Source organism: Neoarius graeffei, chromosome 10 (assembly GCF_027579695.1).
Source record: "Neoarius graeffei isolate fNeoGra1 chromosome 10, fNeoGra1.pri, whole genome shotgun sequence".
Taxonomy (NCBI): Eukaryota; Metazoa; Chordata; class Actinopteri; order Siluriformes; family Ariidae; genus Neoarius; species Neoarius graeffei.
This window is the reverse complement of record NC_083578.1, coordinates 59533200-59547943: the sequence shown is the minus strand read 5'-3', so window position 1 is coordinate 59547943 and position 14744 is coordinate 59533200. Positions and strand designations below refer to the sequence as shown.

At 41.0% G+C, this 14744-nt stretch overlaps 1 protein-coding gene across 2 annotated transcripts in view; it reads right to left on the bottom strand.

Annotated features, from left to right (window-relative positions):
- sema3gb (sema domain, immunoglobulin domain (Ig), short basic domain, secreted, (semaphorin) 3Gb) overlaps positions 1–9403 on the bottom strand; it is an 81202-nt gene extending 71799 nt beyond the window's left edge. For both annotated transcript variants that reach the window (XM_060931976.1, XM_060931977.1), the window contains exon 1: positions 9020–9403. The gene's annotated coding sequence lies outside the window, so the exon portion shown is untranslated. The remainder of the gene's footprint in view (positions 1–9019) is intronic.
- Positions 9404–14744: the final 5341 nt, after the last annotated feature.

Genomic DNA, 14744 nt, shown 5'->3' with positions numbered 1-14744 from the left:
TGTAGTCGAGTCACTAAACCTCGAGTCCGAGTCCAGTCTCGAGTCCCTAGTGTTCAAGTCAGAGTCAAGTCCAAGTCTCATCTCATCTCATTATCTCTAGCCACTTTATCCTGTTCTACAGGGTCACAGGCAAGCTGGAGCCTATCCCAGCTGACTACGGGCGAAAGGCGGGGTACACCCTGGACAAGTCGCCAGGTCATCACAGGGCTGACACATAGACACAGACAACCATTCACACTCACATTCACACCTACGCTCAATTTAGAGTCACCAGTTAACCTAACCTGCATGTCTTTGGACTGTGGGGGAAACCGGAGCACCCGGAGGAAACCCACGCGGACACGGGGAGAACATGCAAACTCCGCACAGAAAGGCCCTCGCCGGCCACGGGGCTCGAACCCGGACCTTCTTGCTGTGAGGCGACAGCGCTAACCACTACACCACCGTGCCGCCCCAGATATAAATATCTTGTGACAAATTATTATGGCATGTTACAGAAAGATAAAGAAAAAATCCGTGTCCTCGTCTCCAATCAACAAGTCCGAATGCAGTTAATGCACGAGTCGGAGTCCAAGTCCAAGTCATCAGTGCTCAAGTCCAAGTCGAGTCACAAGTCCTTAAAATTAGGGCACGAGTCGGACTCAAGTACTACAAGCCTGGCTGGGTACAACACTGGTCCAAAATCTCTCATAGGTGTTCAGCTCGATTGATATCTAATGACCTTGAAGGCCATTGTATATGATTTACATAATTATCATACTCAAATATTCAGACAGTCAACTGGCAAGTTCTCCAATATGCTTGGACACCCCTACCAGCAAATTTCCTGAAAAAACTGAAAAATTGTGTCTATAGTACCTTGCATAAGTATTAACACTACCTCCGACCATCAACCAAATCTTTCCACATTTCGTCGTGTAACAACTTGGAATGTAAATGTACTTAATTGGGATTAACAGTTGAAGGTGCAAGGTACAAATGAACAAATCCCTATGATATGTCTCTATCAGCTTGGCACAACTGTATCTTGATACTTTTGTCCATTTGTCTTGGCAAAAGTGCACAGTCTGTTGCTGGTAAACAGAAATTTTGCCACAGATTCTCAACTGGATATGCAATCTGGGCTTTGACTGGGCCATTCTAAAAAATTCAGGTTCTTCGTTTTGAACCACTCCAGTGTAGCTTTAGCAGTATGATTAGGGTCACTGCCTAGTTGGAAGGTGAACCTCTGCCTTAATCTCAAGTTTCTTGCAGATTGGAAAAGGTTTTCTTCTAGGCTTGCTCTGACCCCAGTCCTTGCTTATGTAAAGTTTCCCCCAACATGCTACCAGCACCATGCTTCTGTGTGTGTGAATGGTGTTCTCAGAACGATGAGCAGTTTTTGGGTTCCCATCCATTGTCTCACCTTGTGCCAAGGCCAAATAGTTTAGTTTTGGTCTCATCACACGAGAGACCCATTATCCACATGTTTATTGTGTCTCTATTATGTCCTTTGGCAAACTCCATATGGTTTTTTTCTTCAATAATGGCTTTCTTGTGACATTCTGTTGGATGGCCCCCTCTAGGCAGAGTCTTGGATGTGTCATATTCTTTCCATTTTTAATAATGGATTTAATGATCTCCACAGGGGCGGCACGGTGGTGTAGTGGTTAGTGCTGTCGCCTCACAGCAAGAAGGTCCGGGTTCGAGCCCCATGGCCGGCGAGGGCCTTTCTGTGCGGAGTTTGCATGTTCTCCCCGTGTCCGCGTGGGTTTCCTCCGGGTGCTCCGTTTTCCCTCACAGTCCAAAGACATGCAGGTTAGGTTAACTGGTGACTCTAAATTGAGCGTAGGTGTGAATGTGAGTGTGAATGGTTGTCTGTGTCTATGTGTCAGCCCTGTGATGACCTGGCGACTTGTCCAGGGTGTACCCCGCCTTTCGCCCGTAGTCAGCTGGGATAGGCTCCAGCTTGCCTGCGACCCTGTAGAACAGGATAAAGCGGCTAGAGATAATGAGATGAGATGATCTCCACAGGACGTGCAAAGTTTGTGCCTTTCAGGAGCAGGTGTATGAAAATTCAGATCACATGACACAAAGGTAGACTCCATTCAACTACTTATAATTATGTGGCCAGAACCAGTTTCATGCAACAGCATGAAAGCTTATATGATCATAACTTTTAATGTTTTATTTTCATTGCAAACTATATTGCGTTCCCCCTCCCCCCTTACTTTAGTAGTCAAAGTCCCTTCCCACGCCATGTGGTGCATAGGGCGGCGGCAATCTCCGTTTCTGTAGCCCTCGGCCTCTCGCCTATTACATAGCTAGGGTTACAGTGGGGGCCTAGTCCTCTGGTAACCACGAAAGTTTGACTCCCCACTCACATCTGTATTGCAGCATGCCTTGCCAGACGGCAGTAGGTACCATTTTTATGATGGTCTTTGGTATGACCCAACCGTGAGTAGAACTCGCGATCTCCTGATCAAGAGGTGGACACACTAACCACTAGGCCAACTCGCGGTATTACTTTAGTAGTAGTGGCTATTTTTTTGTAGATTTATGTGATTTATGCTTCAGAGACAGTTTTCAAATGCACAGAGCTTCAGGTAAGAACAGTGATTCAACATTACATTACATTAATGGCATTTAGAGGACACTCTTATTCAGAGCGACATACAGAGAATCAGAGCAGCCTGGGAAGCAGTTGGGGGTTAGATGTCTTGCTCAAGGGCACTTCAACCATTCCTGCTGGTCCACGGAATCGAACTGGCAACCTTTTGGTCCCACAGCTGCTTCTCTAACCATTAGGCCATGGCTTCCCCCCTTAACAGAATGACAGACTTGTGCTATGTCTGCCAACAGGAAGTCAAATGGTCAAGAACCCTTGAAAGGGTTGCCTAACATTATTTCTCTGATAAAAAAAAATAAATAAATAAAAAGGAAAAAGTTTAATCTCCCCTGCGATACGATGACCTGGTGACTTGTCCAGGGTGTACCCCGCCTCTTGCCCATAGTCAGCTGGGATAGGCTCCAGCTTGCCTGTGACCTTGTAGGACAGGACAAGCGGCTACAGATAATGGATGGATGGATGGATGGATGGATGGATGGATGGAAGTTTAATCTCCCCTGCGATGACCTGGCAACTTGTCCAGGGTGTAACCCACCTCTCGCCCATAGTCAGCTGGGATAGGCTCCAGCTTGCCTGCAACCATGTACAGGATAAGCAGCTACAGATAATGGATGGATGGATGGATGGATGGATGGATGGATGGATGGATGGATGGATGGATGGATGGATGGATGGAAGTTTAAATCTCCTTTAGGTTCGCATGTATGCACACTTCCTATATTCAGAATGTTGAGTCCATGCCACTGATGAGGGAATCATTGCCCCTCTCCAAGACTGTGTATGGCCGTTGTACTGGACTCTGTGGTACTATGGCCATGTGCTTAAATTTGCAGTCCCTTTCTAAGCTTCTATATATCAGATTTGCCAGCTCTATTCAAATGCTGCTGAACACCAGAGGCCTTGCATAACAAATGTTGATGTGACCACTACTCTCAGTCATATCATTTTCACCTCAAAAGTACTGCTGCTGATATGACACAACGCAACATACAACAACTTCATCAAAACGCAGGCGAAAGTAATGAGTGTGGCATGAAGGTCAACAAGGCTACGAGAGTACATAACACATTTATGTCTACTGTCAATGAAGAGTTTGAATCTTGTAATTTTTCCAAGTCCCAGAATAACTGGGCCACATCTTCTTGCTGCAAGATGAAACCTGATCAAAAGAAGATCTCAAGTGAACAGTTGTTTCAGGAATTATAATGCAGGTGCCTCTGCTTCCAAAGGGGATAAGAACACGGCACGCCAGGCAGCACAGTAAAACTGGGGCTCTTGCATCATGTAGCACTTATGCGCTCTATCATACGCCCCCTAGCCACACATACACACTAGGTCTGCCAGTCTCTGTTTATAATCCCCATCTCTCTCTCAGAAGGGCCTGATTTCACAAACCTCTTATGTTGTAATACTCCAAATCAAGCTAGAGAGCATTAGGAGGACTTTGCTCAGGGGAGGGATCTGTGCGCATCACATTCCAACACCTCTTTTGATGGGCCTCACTCTTTTCATTTACATGATAAACACTGGATTCCTTCGTCATTATCCAGCCCTTGTAACAGGCTCACCTATTCATAGCTCACAGCTGTTTTCCAGCATCAGTTTGCTTTATGAGGGAGCCCAATTTTTGTCATGTTTGCTCTGGTATTTTCCAGGATTAAGCGCAGTGAATTATGAGTTATGAAGTGAGCCACGACTGGACACGCTGAACAGCCCATGCAGTACAGACTGCAGGAAAATTTTACTCATCTCGACTTTCATTAACTTTATGATACATGGCTAATTAGCACACACAATGCAGGATAATAGATCTGTTACGTCATCAGAAGTTTATCACCAATTAGTGCAACACTTCCTTGAACTCACCATGGTTTCCACAGGTCTTATAGAGTGGTTGTATTAGTCGCCTTAATTTAACTTCATGGCTTCGTTTTTCTTTGCCTTTTCAGACGTTTTAGTAAAGAGAATAGACTCACTGGCTGTCCATTGCTTTGAAATGGATTACAGTAGGTCTTTGGTTGGCAAAGGCTCAAGAATCCTCAGAATGGAGGCTTAATACCCCCCCGGGCTGACAGCTGCAGGGATAAACCACCCTTGCTCACTGTCATTGACGCCCCTGTGTTGTGCCATTCCCTGTAAAAGTGGCACCAGAATTAGGAGGGGAGAGTAAGTGAGATCGAGGTGAACATTCTGAAGTCTTGTCAAGTGCTTCTGCTTTTCAAGTGTACAATGACACAAAACCCACTAAAGCTTTCTTATTTCAGCATTTTGAAAAAAAAAAAGTCTATTAATCATTCAGAATATAATGTAACCAGCTATGGTAATATTTTCCATGGAAATTGACATTAGGACAAAAATGAGCTGTTTTCTACCAAGAAAATGATGTGACTTTGCTTTTCACCTCTCACTCAGCCACCTACGTGGACCTCCTTTTCTTAATGACTCCTTCAAAGCAACTCTTGAATCTACCGTTTCAAAGACGTGGTCATAAAAATACATACGGATTAAATTTTTGAAAATCAGTATGATATTAGTCAGGCAGTCAACATGAAAAGCTACACAAGCAGACTGAACTTTGAAGACAAACCAAAAAGGGTGTCAGTGAATAAACAGCCCAATTCAAGGTTAAAAAAAAATGTCAATGTGACAACATGTGCAGAGCAGAATTAATTTTCTTAAAAGGCAATAGATGAAGAAGGATTTGATGTGAGACCGTACTTATTAGAAAAGTAGCACCCTGTCACCTCTGCTGAGGTATCACTAAATTATCACTTGTACCCTCACGTTCCCCTCCTCCCAACCCCCCACCCGCCCCCCCAAACTCCCGTCTGGCCCACAGCTGACCCCCAGAAGCTCTCATGACAACCGTCTCTGGGGGCTTGTTGCATTTGTGGAGCACAACAAGGCTGTAAATGACTAACTCTGTATATATTTATGCATGTGCATGTGTTTGCATATGTGTTGGGACAAGGAGAATCCTGGCAACTGCCTGGAAGCAGAGACACTGATGACAAATGGGAGGCTGAGAGTGTAGTTGAAGTGATGAACAAAAACCCTGGAGAGTAGCTAAATAAGTATCCTCCAAAGAAAATCTGATTTCGTATGAAAGAAGCAGAAAGTGTATTTACTTAGTTCAAGGTCCTATTTCAAAAGAACAGATCAGAATATTTGTTGAAGACATATTCATTTGAAATTTTCATTTTCAGCGCAGCACTACAAGTACCGCAACTGTCATGACTATGAGAAAGGATGGTGTTGGAAATTAAATTTTAAAAAGCTTTTCAAAAAAAATAAGAAAGAAAAAGCAGGCGGTTTACATAATTGGTCTAAAAATGAGACGAAGAGACGTTTTGAAATAATGACAGCCTACAAATTTAATAACAGAAAGGCTGCTGTCATAAAATCTGAATGAACATGCAGACCTAAGAGGCAGAAGAGAGCAAAATGCTTGAGGTTAAACATTTGCACAGGTTTTCAGCTATAAATATTGCTAGTTGTGTGCTTTAAACATTTTATTGCTCAAGAAATGACTATAAATTTTGCAAAAGCTTGCAAAAAGTAATGGCTCAGTTTAATTCTTGTAGTAATACTTTATATGCATATTGTTTAACAGTCTCAGGTCAGTGTATTTTGCTTCCAAAAAACCCGCATGTCAGATTCGATCTCATTCAAATACTAAATTTTCAGATGTGCAAAAAGAAAACCAAGCAAAAGACAAACTATCTATACACAGAATAAAGCTACATACAGAAAGATGATATATTTCACTGGGGTCAAAATGTGCTCCAGCTACAGTAATGTACTTCTTTAAAAATCCAATATTGTCAAAATTACATTCATGGTTAATGTTTAAAAAAAATACACAGCACATAATAGCATGCCAACAGAAAAGGGGGAATTTGCTTTAGAAAACTAAGGTAACATCGCCCCAAAATCAATGAAATACAGCTAGCATAGGCTGCCCATGATTGACAGAATTAATATTTCACAAAGCTTGTTAGTGATCTCACAACATGCACTGGTGAGCCTGCCCAGGGAGCAAAAGTCTGGAGAACAAGATGCCTCTGTATTGATTTTTTTATCCACTTTTTTCCTTCAACCTTGAGTTTAGCCATATTAATAATTGATGAAGCAGCATCCAGCCTGGCTCTTTGGATTCCACGAAATTTATGCTCTTGTGGGTTGGTTTTATGATTAATGTCAATATGGTCAATATGGTGGTACAAATTCTACAATGGCCTAAAAAATATTATACATTCAGCGCCTGTGCCAGTTAGGAGAAGCTAAAAAAAGTCCATTGTGTGACTGTTGATCAAACAGAAAAAAAACCCAAAAACTTTTGTATGTAATGCAACAGGATATTATTTGCATGCTCCTTAGTCTAACAGTCAGTTGTGGACAGCTGGAACTGCTTATCCAACATTCAGTATCATAGCCACGTAGATAAATAGTGCTATTTTCAAGGACTTTTTGAAAAACTTTCATCACACATCCAAAAAAGATGATTGATGCCAGTAGCCGAAACTGATGCAACACAGCACTCTCAGAAAAAAAGTACACCTTTTCCTTTCGTCTTTAAATGTGGATATATCTAAAACACTTAAATGTGCCTTTTAAAAGATTTCGTGAACCTTACTGGAGTAAAACTTCAAAGGTGCACTATACCTTCTAGGCAATGGGCTACAACACATACTAAAGGTGCATTCTTGAGGGTGCCACCCTTTTTGTCTGAGTGTGTATTATACAGGAAATAAACATCATTTTAGGGGAAGTAAAAATTAGAATTGCCTATTAAATATTTTGGCATATCATTAATCTGTGTTCTGCTGTATTTAATCCTATCTCAAGTTGAATGCAACATTTAATGGTGATATGTTAACAGAGTGACAGGGTACAGTATGGAGTTTTGTTTTCAATTCTATTCCATTCCATTTTATTTAGTGCTTTTGACAATGGACATTGTCACAAAGCAGCTTTAGAGAAATATAAAGTCTGGATGTAAATTTTAAATATATCAATGTATCCCTAATGAGCATGCCAATGTGGTCAATATAGCGGTACAAATTCTACAAAGACCTAAAAAATATAATATATTCAGGGTGTGTGCCAGTTAGGAAGACGTTATACGGAATACATATACATATATATATTATTTACCAGCTGGGAGGTCCATATCGTGAAATACCGTGACCTCGGCCTTGAAAATACTGACCGAGTCCTCAGTCACGGTATTTCACGATACGGACCGACCTTAAGCTGGTAAATAATATTTTTTTTCTTTACCAAATTCTAACAGAATATGAGAGCGCCCGAAAGGGAAACCATATTTAGAACAAACCTGCTCCAAGCTCGTTTTTGGCTTTCTCCTGAAATGTTTTCTTTTATTTCTTCTTCCTCAGCATAGTAAAACTCGCTTTCGCTGTGAACACTGTCGTTATCGCTATCCATGCTGTAAAATTAATGCTATTATATTGAGAAATACGAAAATAAATGTTGACAAAAAATTGCGACTATGTCTGTTGAACATATTTGTGAACAAGTGAGTCGCCAAAGGTCCGTAACCGGGGTCCGAACCGTAGGATTCCGGACTGCTTGCGAGCCAATCAGAGCGTACGATTTGATGGAACCCGGACCGCGAAAAAAGATTATTTGCTTGCTCCTTGTGACAAGGAAAAACTCCCTGAGAAGACATAAGGAAGAAACCTTGAGAGGAACCAGACTCGAAAGAGACCTCATCCTCATCCTCATCTAGGTGGCACGAAATAGTGCGATTATAAACAATTCCCTTCTATAACTGTGTCAGAAAGTGCAAATGTGTAACCAGGAAATTCATTATAGCCTAGTTTGAACATGAAGCTTATTGTGTTGAAGTTCTGGTCACTGATTGAGACCTGAGTGCAAAACTGTTCACGGGAATTGATTCCATAGTCCTAAGCCATGTTTTATATTTGGAAGTCATATCATCATGATTATAAAACACAGATGAAAAACAACAACTTGTATCAAAACAGAACTTTAACTGAGCTGGTAAAGCTGTTCACGCTGCAGAATGACATGACTCAGGTTCCAGTGGATTATGAAGGGAAAAACAGCCAGAAGTAAAAGACAAAAGCTGAGGTGGAGACTTCATGACATGTCAAAAACAATCCGCCACTGACGGTAAGGAGCTTTGAGGAACCTGGCCAAAGCCTGAGAACTAGTTTAGTAGTTTATAAAGCAGTGAATAAAGCAGGGAGCGCTATCTGAACACGTACAAAATTCAACTCGAACAAGTGTTATCGATACATTCAGCTGTTTTTTCTGCCTCTCTTTCTCTTTCTTTGACTAAAACGAAGTGGGGGAAGATTTAAAATACCATTCGGCTGGTTAGAAATGCGTCCTGCTGTGGAACATCAACATGAAGCGACTCACTTCACTACAGGTAACTCCGGCGGCTGAGGCGCTCGCGCTGCTCGTTACATTCCGCAGTGTCGGACGAAGCTATCCGTGAATCCCCGCACACACACAGCGGCGAGAAACGAGCAGCCGCGGCGTCTTTCTGTCCATCTGACGGAGGCTGCCCAGGGGTTCTTTAGTAGCTACGAGTTACCAAAGTTTTCCTGCCGTCAAAAAAAACCGTTTCATCAGACCACAGCCCCGAGAATTAGCCTTTTACACCGGGTTCAGAAACTCTGTCACCACTCCATCCACACACACACACACACACAGCCTTCTGATATAGCTCAAGTGCAAAAAGTGCGTGTACGAAGAGGAAAAGAGATGGCAGGTGCTCGTTGTGTGTGTGTATTGGGCTGTCCTGCTACCTCAGTGTTAAAATCCACCCAGCCGTGTTAAGCAGTTAACCACATCCATGCCAGAGAGAGAGAGAGAGAGAGAGAGAGAGAGCAGTCTCTCTGAAGTCATGACTGAGCTCTCACACATTTTGTCTCTCAATGGAAAATCATTCATTAAATCCAGGAGTGCCAATACTTATATGCAATATAGGTCACTGAACAGTTTTCATCCTCATAAACAATTTTTCCTCCTTCCTGGATTTTCTACTCAGGACCCTTGGTTGGTATCGACCCCACTCCCTTTATGGTACTCTTGATCATTCATTCATTCATTCATTCATTCATTCATTCATCTTCTGTAGGCACTTTATCCTGGTCAAAGTCACGCTGGAGCCAGAACCCTTCCCAGGAACACTGGGCATGAGGCAGGAATACACCCTACATAGGATGCCAATCCACTGCCGGGCACACAGGTCCACCATGTGAGTGTCAGAAAACCAGAGAACTATATTTACTGTACATATACCTGGGTATCAAGTCTAACACTCTCTGTGGTGCTGATTTGTCTCCCCATTTGATTTCAAGTGCTTTGTGCCCTGTGTATGCGTGTGTGTGTGTGTGTGGGTGGGGTGGATGGCACTGCTTATTTCAGACAAAATCTTTCTCAGGGAAGACCTTCTTTCTTTCAGCAAGACAATGCCAAACCACTTTCTGCACATACACTACCGTTCAAAAGTTTGGGGTCACCCAGACAATTTTGTGTTTTCCATGAAAAGTCACACTTTTATTTACCACCATAAGTTGTAAAATGAATAGAAAATATAGTCAAGACAATTTTTCTGGCCATTTTGAGCATTTAATCGACCCCACAAATGTGATGCTCCAGAAACTCAATCTGCTCAAAGGAAGGTCAGTTTTACATATAGCTTCTCTAAAGAGCTAAACTGTTTTCAGCTGTGCTAACATGATTGTACAAGGGTTTTCTAATCATCCATTAGCCTTCTGAGGCAATGAGCAAACACATTGTACCATTAGAACACTGGAGTGATAGTTGCTGGAAATGGGCCTCTATACACCTATGTAGATATTGCACCAAAAGCCAGACATTAAGTAGAATTTAGCTAGAATAGTCATTTACCACATTAGCAATGTATAGAGTGCATTTCTGATTAGTTTAAAGTGATCTTCATTGAAAAGAACAGTGCTTTTCTTTCAAAAATAAGGAAATTTCAGAGTGACCCCAAACTTTTGAACGGTAGTGTATTAAAACTGAATGGCTCCGTAGTAAGAGAGTCTGGGTGCTAAACTGGCCTGCCTGCATGAGTCCAGTTTTCTGGACTTCTTGTACAATGTTAAAGTTGTTTAACTGTTCTGTAATTCATCAGAACTATTAAAGTGTATGGAATGGTAAATCATTTTCAAGATTAGCACACAAGTCTATTTTTCTTGACTTACTGTATTAGTTAATGTAGATTAAACCAGACAAACTAATCATTACAGAACTACTGTACGATGATGGCACTGCTTATGCCAGACAAAATCTTTTGCAGGGAAGGCCTTCCTTCTTTCAGCAAGACAATACCAAACCACTTTCTGCACATATTAAAACTACATGGCTCCGTAGTAAGAGTCTGGGTGCTAAACTGGCCTGCCTGCATGAGTCCAGTTTGCTGGACTTCTTGTATAATGTTAAAGTTGTTTAACTGTTCTGTAATTCATCAGACCTACTGTATTAAAGTGTATGGAATGGTAAAACATTTTCAAGATTAGCACACAAGTCTAGTTGTCTTGACTTACTGTATTAGTTAATGTAGATTAAACCAGACAAACTAATCATTACAGAACTACTGTACTATTTGGTCAAAATGGCACTTTATTTTAACCCCTGATTCTAGTTTTCCCTTCTTTCAAAGAGCTGAGAAGCAGCATTGCTTTAATACAGATTCATCCATGGTGGGCTGATTGCATTACAAAGTTTGAAAGGGCAGTTCTGGACTCCAGTCTCCAGGGAGACATTGGGCTGAACTGGTTTAGGACATCACAGTGGGGGTGCTGTGAGAATAGAAACTTTTATTATACATAACTCCTTATTTTTGTGGTGGCACAGTGCCTCAGAGGGTAGCGATGCCTCCAAGGTCCTTAGCTTGATACTGAGATTCTTTTAGATTATTTTCTATGTGGAGTTTTGCGTGTTCTCCCTGTGTCTGCATGCTTCCTCAGGTTTATGGGTTTATCCCACCTCAAAAAAAAAAAAAAGTTACCATGTGGATTGGTGATGCTAAAATTCCCTATGTTGTCAGTGAGTGTATGAATTGTGCCTGGCGATGGACTGTGTTGTTGAATATAAAATTGTCAGTACTTGTCAGTACATTAGTATTAAGTTGTAATTCCTTGCAATAGCTCCCTGAAGCCTGTGACCCATAGACATCACTATATTTTCCATGGTGATGCTCTGCCAATGCAGCCTTTTTCAGTTTTTGCTCGTTTCAAGGGCTTTTTGCCTTCTGTTTTGTCCTTAGTAAATACATTCTCAGATAGATACAGATGACTGTGCCAATCAAGAAAACTTTACTTGTTGCTCTTTATGAGTCACACGTGGACTGACTCACAACTTGACTCAGACTCGAGACTGAAGACTCATTAATTTTGGCCTGGATAACAACATGAATAAATTACGAATACATTAGGATTGCTAAAACCATATGGTAAATAAATAAAACGTGCAGTATCATGAAAAATGGTCATCTGGAAAATTGTGCTTTTAGGGCATCACATGTAATGGCAACCAAGTTCTTTAGGATAATAAATAGAGCATCAAACTAAAGGACATCAGTACCTTAAGGTTTTATAAGACATATTAATACACACCCAGACAGATCTGATGGTTCGTTTGGATAGTTTGTTCTCCATCTAGTCCTATCTCATCTAGCTAAAGCAACATCTATACATTTGTTTTAATGCTTTCAATGCATGTTTCAATGCAAATACTGTTATTTTGTCACAGACAAGACATATTTTTTCTGATTTTTAAAAGAATAGGCTGTAACTTGTACCACTGCAGTGCTCCCTAGAAATAACATAGCAGTATTTTACTTACAGTGGTGCTTGAAAGTTTGTGAACCCTTTAGAATTTTATATATTTCTACATAAATATGACCTAAAACATCATCAGATTTTCACACAAGTCCTAAAAGTAGATAAAGATATCCCAGTGGAACAAATGAGACAAAAATATTATACTTGGTCATTTATTTATTGAGGAAAATGATCCAATATTACATATCTGTGAGTGGCAAAAGTATGTGAACCTCTAGGATTAGCAGTTCATTTGAAGGTGAAATCAGAGTCAGGTGTTTTCAATCAACGGGATGACAATCAGGTGTGAGTGGGCACCCTGTTTTATTTAAAGAACAGGGATCTATCAAAGTCTGATCTTCACAACACATGTTTGTGGAAGTGTATCATGGCACAAACAAAGGAGATTTCTGAGGACCTCAGAAAAGCGTTGTTGATGCTCATCAGGTTGGAAAAGGTTACAAAACCATCTCTAAAGAGTTTGGACTCCACCAATCCACAGTCAGACAGATTGTGTACAAATGGAGGAAATTCAAGACCATTGTTACCCTCCCCAGGAGTGGTCGACCAACAAAGATCACTCCAAGAGCAAGGCGTGTAATAGTCGGCGAGGTCACAAAGGACCCCAGGGTAACTTCTAAGCAACTGAAGGCCTCTCTCACATTGGCTAATGTTCATGAGTCCACCATCAGGAGAACACTGAACAACTAATAGTGTGCGTGGCAGGGTTGCAAGGAGAAAGCCACTGCTCTCCAAAAAGAACATTGGTGCTCATCTGCAGTTTGCTAAAGATCATGTGGACAAGCCAGAAGGCTATTGGAAAAATGTTTTGTGGACGGATGAGACCAAAATAGAATATTTTGGTTTAAATGAGAAGCATTATGTTTGGAGAAAGGAAAACACTGCATTCCAGCATAAGAACCTTATCCCATCTGTGAAATATGGTGGTGGTAGTATCATGGTTTGGGCCTGTTTTGCTGCATCTGGGCCAGGACGGCTTGCCATCATTGATGGAACAATGAATTCTGAATTATACCAGTGAATTCTAAAGGAAAATGTCAGGACATCTGTCCATGAACTGAATCTCAAGAGAAGGTGGGTCATGCAGCATGACAATGACCCTAAGCACACAAATCATTCTACCAAAGAATGGTTAAAGAAGAATAAAGTTAATGTTTTGGAATGGCCAAGTCAAAGTCCTGACCTTAATCCAATCGAAATGTTGTGGAAGGGCCTGAAGCGAGCAGTTCATGTGAGGAAACCCACCAACATCCCAGAGTTGAAGCTGTTCTGTACAGAGGAACGGGCTAAAATTCCTCCAAGCCGGTGTGCAGGACTGATCAACAGTTACTGGAAATGTTTAGTTGCAGTTATTGCTGCACAAGGGGGTCACACCAGATACTGAAAGCAAAGGTCCACATACTTTTGCCACTCACAGATATGCAATATTGGATCATTTTCCTCAATAAATAAATGACCAAGTATAATATTTTTGTCTCATTTGTTTAACTGGGTTCTCTTTATCTACTTTTAGGACTTGTGTGAAAATCTGATGATGTTTTAGGTCATATTTATGCAGAAATATAGAAAATTCTAAAGGGTTCACAAACTTTCAAGCACCACTGTATATACAATAAAAGGCCTACAGTTAACAGTGTGAGTATTAACTAAAGCATGTGAGTAAAATATACGATTTAACACTTGATTCACACTTCAGCTCAGACAGTTGAGACCTGTTTCAGATGTGGAAAGAATGACTTAACAACATCTACGGGATGTATGAAGTTGAGATGTTTTTGCACATCATGTAGTGCGCTTTCATTTAATCAATATGCTTTGGATCATTAACAGTTCTAACTTTTCCTCTAGACTTTCCTCATTCCACTCTGGTACAGATATTAATCTCACCTGTCCAAAACACTTTGTCTCTAAAGGCTTTTCTTTACACCGCTAAGCAAACTGTAGCTTGTCTTTCCAGTCCTTGAGGCATCCCAGTGTTTTAAAACAGTACATGCTGGTATATTTATTCGTATATTCCTACATAGTCTTGAATTTAAAAAGATTTCCCATGATATTTAGTCTTTTGTGTTGTGTTATGTTGCCACCCTTACCGGTGGAGTTTTGTTTCATTATACTGTAGCATGCAGTTAAATTTTTATTTATTTATTTATTTATTTATTTTACTATTTCGTATTGTGGTGTTCAGGCTCAAGATGCTTTATTGCATTAACCTTTATTTGTTTTTTATGCTCAGTGGTTAACAACACACATGCAATTCAAGCAAGTGG